The following is a 5,641-nucleotide window of genomic DNA, read 5'->3' as shown; positions in this document are numbered from 1 at the left end:
GGAACGGTATAAACGCCTCCCCCAAAAGAAATTCATGAATAGCTGGTTTTTGGTCATTCTGCCTCACAAAAATCGGAATAAAAAGCGATCAAAAAATGTCACGTGCCCGAAAATGTTACCAATAAAAACGTCAACTCGTCCCGCAAAAAACAAGACCTACATGACTCTGTGGACCAAAATATAGAAAAATTATAGCTCTCAAAATGTGGTAACGCAAAAAATATTTTTTGCAATAAAAAGCGTCTTTCAGTGTGTGACGGCTGCCAATCATAAAAATCCGCTAAAAAACCCGCTATAAAAGTAAATCAAACCCCCCTTCATCACCCCCTTAGTTAGGGAAAAATTAAAAAAATGTATTTATTTCCATTTTCCCATTAGGGCTAAGGTTAGAGTTAGGGCTAGGGTTAGGGCTAGGGTTAGGGCTAGGGTTAGGGTTAGGGCTAGGGCTAGGGTTAGGGCTAGGGTTAGGGTTAGGGCTAGGGTTAGGGTTAGGGCTAGGGTTAGGGCTAGGGTTAGGGCTAGGGTTAGGGCTAGGGCTAGGGTTAGGGTTAGGGCTAGGGTTAGGGCTAGGGCTAGGGTTAGGGCTACAGTTTGGGTTGGGGCTAAAGTTACAGTTAGGGTTTAGATTACATTTACGGTTGGGAATAGGGTTGGGATTAGGGTTAGGGGTGTGTCTGGGTTAGAGGTGTGGTTAGGGTTACTGTTGGGATTAGGGTTAAGGATGTGTTTGGATTAGGGTTTCAGTTATAATTGTGGGGTTTCCACTGTTTAGGCACATCAGGGGCTCTCCAAACGCGACATGGCGTCCGATCTCAATTCCAGCCAATTCTGCGTTGAAAAAGTAAAACAGTGCTTCTTCCCTTCCGAGCTCTCCCGTGTGCCCAAACAGGGGTTTACCCCAACATATGGGGTATCAGCGTACTCAGGACAAATAGGACAACAACTTTTGGGGTCCAATTTCTCCTGTTACCCTTGGGAAAATACAAAATTGGTGGCTAAAACATATTTTTTGTGGGAAAAAAAAAGATTTTTTATTTTCACGGCTCTGCATTATAAACTGTAGTGAAACACTTGGGGGTTCAAAGTTCTCACAACACATCTAGATTAGTTCCCAGGGGGGTCTAGTTTCCAATATGGGGTCACTTGTGGGGGGTTTCTACTGTTTAGGTACATTAGGGGTTCTGCAAACGCAATGTGACGTCTGCAGACCATTCCATCTAAGTCTGCATTCCAAATGGCGCTCCTTCCCTTCCGAGCTCTGCCATGCGCTCAAACGGTGGTTTCCCCCAACATACGGGGTATCAGCGTACTCAGGACAAATTGGACAACAACTTTTGGGGTCGAATTTCTCCTCTTACCCTCGGGAAAATACAAAACTGGGGGCTAAAAAATAATTTTGGGGGGAAAGATTTTTTTTTTTAATTTTCACGGCTCTGCGTTACAAACTGTAGTGAAACACTTGGGGGTTCAAAGCTATCACAACACATCTAGATGAGTTCCTTATGGGGTCTAGTTTCCAAAATGGTGTCAATTGTGGGAGGTTTCTACTGTTTAGGTACATTAGGGGCTCTGCAAATGCAATGTGACACCTGCAGACCATTCCATCTAAGTCCTCATTCCAAATGGAGCTCCTTCCCTTCCGAGCCCTCCCATATGCCCAAACAGTGGTTCCCCCCCACATATGGGGTATCAGCGCACTCAGGACAAATTGGACAACAAATTGTGGGGTCGAATTTCTCCTGTTACCCTCGGGAAAATACAAAACTAGGGGCTAAAAAATAATTTTTGTGGGAAAAAATTTTTGTTTTATTTTTACGGCTCTCCATTATAAACTTCTGTGAAGCCCTTGGTGGGTCAAAGCGCTCAGCACACATCTAGATAAGTTCCTAAGGGGGTCTACTTTCCAAAATGGTGTCACTTGTGGGGGGTTTCTACTGTTTAGGTACATTAGGGGCTCTGCAAACGCAATGTGACACCTGCAGACCATTCCATCTAAGTCTGCATTCAAATGGCACTCCTTCCCTTCTGAGCCCTCCCATGTGCCCAAACAGTGGTTCCCCCCACATATGGTGTATCATCGCACTCAGGACAAATTGGGCAACAAATTTTGGGGTCCAATTTCTCCTGTTATCCTCAGGAAAATACAAAACTGGGGGCTAAAAAAATAATTTTTGTGGGAAAAAAATTTTGTTTTATTTTTACGGCTCTGCATTATAAACTTCTGTGAAGCACTTGGTGGGTCAAAGTGCTCACCACACCTCTAGATAAGTTCCTTAGGGGGTCTACTTTCCAAAATGGTGTCATTTGTGGGGGGTTTCAATGTTTAGGCACATCAGTGGCTCTTCAAACGCAACATGGCGTTCTATCTCAATTCCTGTCAATTTTGCTTTGAAAAGTCAAACGGCGCTCCTTCCCTTCCGAGCTCTCCCATCTGCCCAAACAGTGGTTTACTCCCACATATGGGGTATCAGCGTACTCAGGACAAATTGTACAACAACTTTTGGGGTCAATTTCTTCTCTTACCCTTGGGAAAATAAAAAATTGGGGGCGAAAAGATAATTTTTGTGAAAAAATATGATTTTTTATTTTTACGGTTCTACATTATAAACTTCTGTGAAGCACTTGGTGGGTCAAAGTGCTCACCACACCTCTAGATAAGTTCCTTAGGGGGTCTACTTTCCAAAATGGTGTCACTTGTGGGGGGTTTCAATGTTTAGCCACATCAGGGGCTCTCCAAACGAAATATGGCATCCCATCTCAATTCCAGTCAATTTTGCATTGAAAAGTCAAATGGCACTCCTTCGCTTCCGAGCTCTGCCATGCGCCCAAACAGTGGTTTACCCCCACATGTGGGGTATTGGCATACTCAGGACAAATTGTACAACAATGTTTGGGGTCCATTTTCTCCTGTTACCCTTGGTAAAATAAAACAAATTGGAGCTGAATTAAATTTTTTGTGAAAAAAAGTTAAATGTTCATTTTTAAACATTCAAAAAATTCCTGTGAAGCACCAGAAGGGTTAATAAACTTCTTGAATATGATTTTGAGCACCTTGAGGGGTGTAGTTTTTAGAATGGTGTCACACTTGGGTATTTTCTATCATATAGACCCCTCAAAATGACTTCAAATGAGATGTGGTCCCTAAAATAAAATGGTGTTGTAGAAATGAGAAATTGCTGGTCAACTTTTAACCCTTATAACTCCCTAACAAAAAAAAATTTTGGTTCCAAAATTGTGCTCATGTAAAGTAGACATGTGGGAAATGTTACTTATTAAGTATTTTGTGTGACATATCTCTGTGATTTAATTGCATAAAAATTCAAAGTTGGAAAATTGCGAAATTTTCATAATTTTCGCCAAATTTCCGTTTTTTTCACAAATAAACGCAGGTACTATCAAAGAATTTTTACCATTGTCATGAAGTACAATATGTCACGAGAAAACAATGTCAGAATCACCAGGATCCATTGAAGCGTTCCAGAGTTATAACCTCATAAAGGGACAGTGGTCAGAATTGTAAAAATTGGCCCGGTCATTAACGTGCAAACCACCCTTGGGGGTAAAGGGGTTAAAGAAGTTGTCCACTACTATAAAGTTTTTTGTTTTTTTTCATAAAACTTGCTATTATGTGCCACTGAAAACATCTACTGTGTTTATTTCAGCAATATTACCTGTTATCATGCTGTAGCAGCACATCTTTAGTGCTGGATCCAGCTCTCATTGGGTTAATCAACAACTTCCTTTTTCCTGAGTTATTGTGGTCTAATACTACAAGTTCCATGATGCATTGCACTCGCATGTAACTCTGCACCTGGCACACCCACTCCAAAACACACCCAAACCCCTCCCTCCTCTATGTTCAGGTTGATGAGGAGAGGTCACATCTTGGTCACAAGCTGAAAGCAGCACCAAGCACTGCACAACCATGGTGATCAAGCTTTGAGCTTTTTTTCTTTCTCATCTATTTCATAGTATAGTTTAGTATACATATATGATACTAGATGGTGGCCCGATTCAAACGCATCGGGTATTCTAGAATATGCATCTCCACGTAGTATATTGCCCAGCGACGTAGTATATTGCCCAGCCACGTAGTATATTGCCCAGTCACGTAGTATATTGCCCAGTGACGTAGTATATTGCACAGTCTAGTAGTATATTGCCCAGCGACGTAGTATATTGCCTAGCCACGTAGTATATTGCCCAGTGATATAGTATATTGCCCAGCCACGTAGTATATTGCACAGTCTAGTAGTATATTGCCCAGTGACGTAGTATATTGCACAGTCTAGTAGTATATTGCCCAGCGACGTAGTATATTGCCTAGCCACGTAGTATATTGCCCAGTGATATAGTATATTGCCCAGCCACGTAGTATATTGCCCAGCCACATAGTATATTGTCCAGCCACATAGTATATTGCAGTCTAGTAGTATATTGCCCAGCGACGTAGTATATTGCCTAGCCACGTAGTATATTGCCCAGCGACATAGTATATTGCCCAGCCACGTAGTATATTGCCCAGCCACATAGTATATTGCCCAGCCACGTAGTATATTGTCCAGCCACATAGTATATTGCCCAGCCACGTAGTATATTGTCCAGCCACGTAGTATATTGCCCAGTCACGTAGTATACAGCAGAGCCACGTAGTATATTGCACAGCCACGTAGTATATTGCCCAGTCACGTAGTATATTGCCCAGCCACATAGTATATTGCCCAGCCACATAGTATATAGCAGAGCCACATAGTATATTGCCCAGCCACGTAGTATATTGCCCAGTACAGAGCCACGTAGTATACAGACTTAAAAAACAAATAAACATATACTCACCTTCCGATAGCCCGTTGGAAGTCCTGCTATACTCACCCTCCGCCGCCTTTTCCGCTCTTCTGGACGCTCCCGGGACCGCTCCATTGCAAGCGCCAGCTTTCGCTCCGAGGGCTGGTGTGAGCAGGACCTATGATGACGTCGCGGTCGCGGTCATATGACCGTGACGTCTCGGCAGGTCCTTGTCGCACACCAGCCCTGTGATGGGACCTCACCGGAAGCTGCTGCTTGCAATGGCACGGTCCCAGGAGCGTCCAGAGGAGCGGGAAAGGCGGCAGAGGGTGAGTATAGCAGGTTTTTTGTTTTTTTTATTATTTTTAACATGACATTTTTACTATTGATGCTGCATAGGCAATGGCTCCTGCAGTGCATCACTGAGGTTACTAAAGTTCAAAGTCTTACTTTATGGCAATTGCTGCGTGGGAAAATTTCTCGCCCAGCAATGCCATAAGTGAGGCTAGGGGCTATTTTTTTCACAGCGGCGGAGGAATCCCTTCCTCCTGTCATTGTTTCTGGGGCCCCTGGAGAGCGGTTGCAACAGCTGTTGCTGCTGTTCTCCACGGGAGATCATCGTGGGACACTCGTGGATTTCTGCGGACAGGGAGTATATTGGTTGTTTGTTTTTTTCACCTTTTTTACAGATGACACTGACTTTGGGGATCAAAATGACAAGTAATGGTGAGTATGAACTCTATGTTTAATGTACTGTATGTCATGTATGTACTGTATGGAGTATGTATGGAGTATTTTATTTTATTTTTTTTTCATTCAACACATTAGCCGGATGATGGGACTACTACTGTCCCAT

The sequence above is a fragment of the Ranitomeya imitator genome, chromosome 4 (genome assembly GCF_032444005.1).
Source record: "Ranitomeya imitator isolate aRanImi1 chromosome 4, aRanImi1.pri, whole genome shotgun sequence".
Classification (NCBI taxonomy): Eukaryota; Metazoa; Chordata; class Amphibia; order Anura; family Dendrobatidae; genus Ranitomeya; species Ranitomeya imitator.
Note: the sequence above shows the minus strand (reverse complement) of the source record.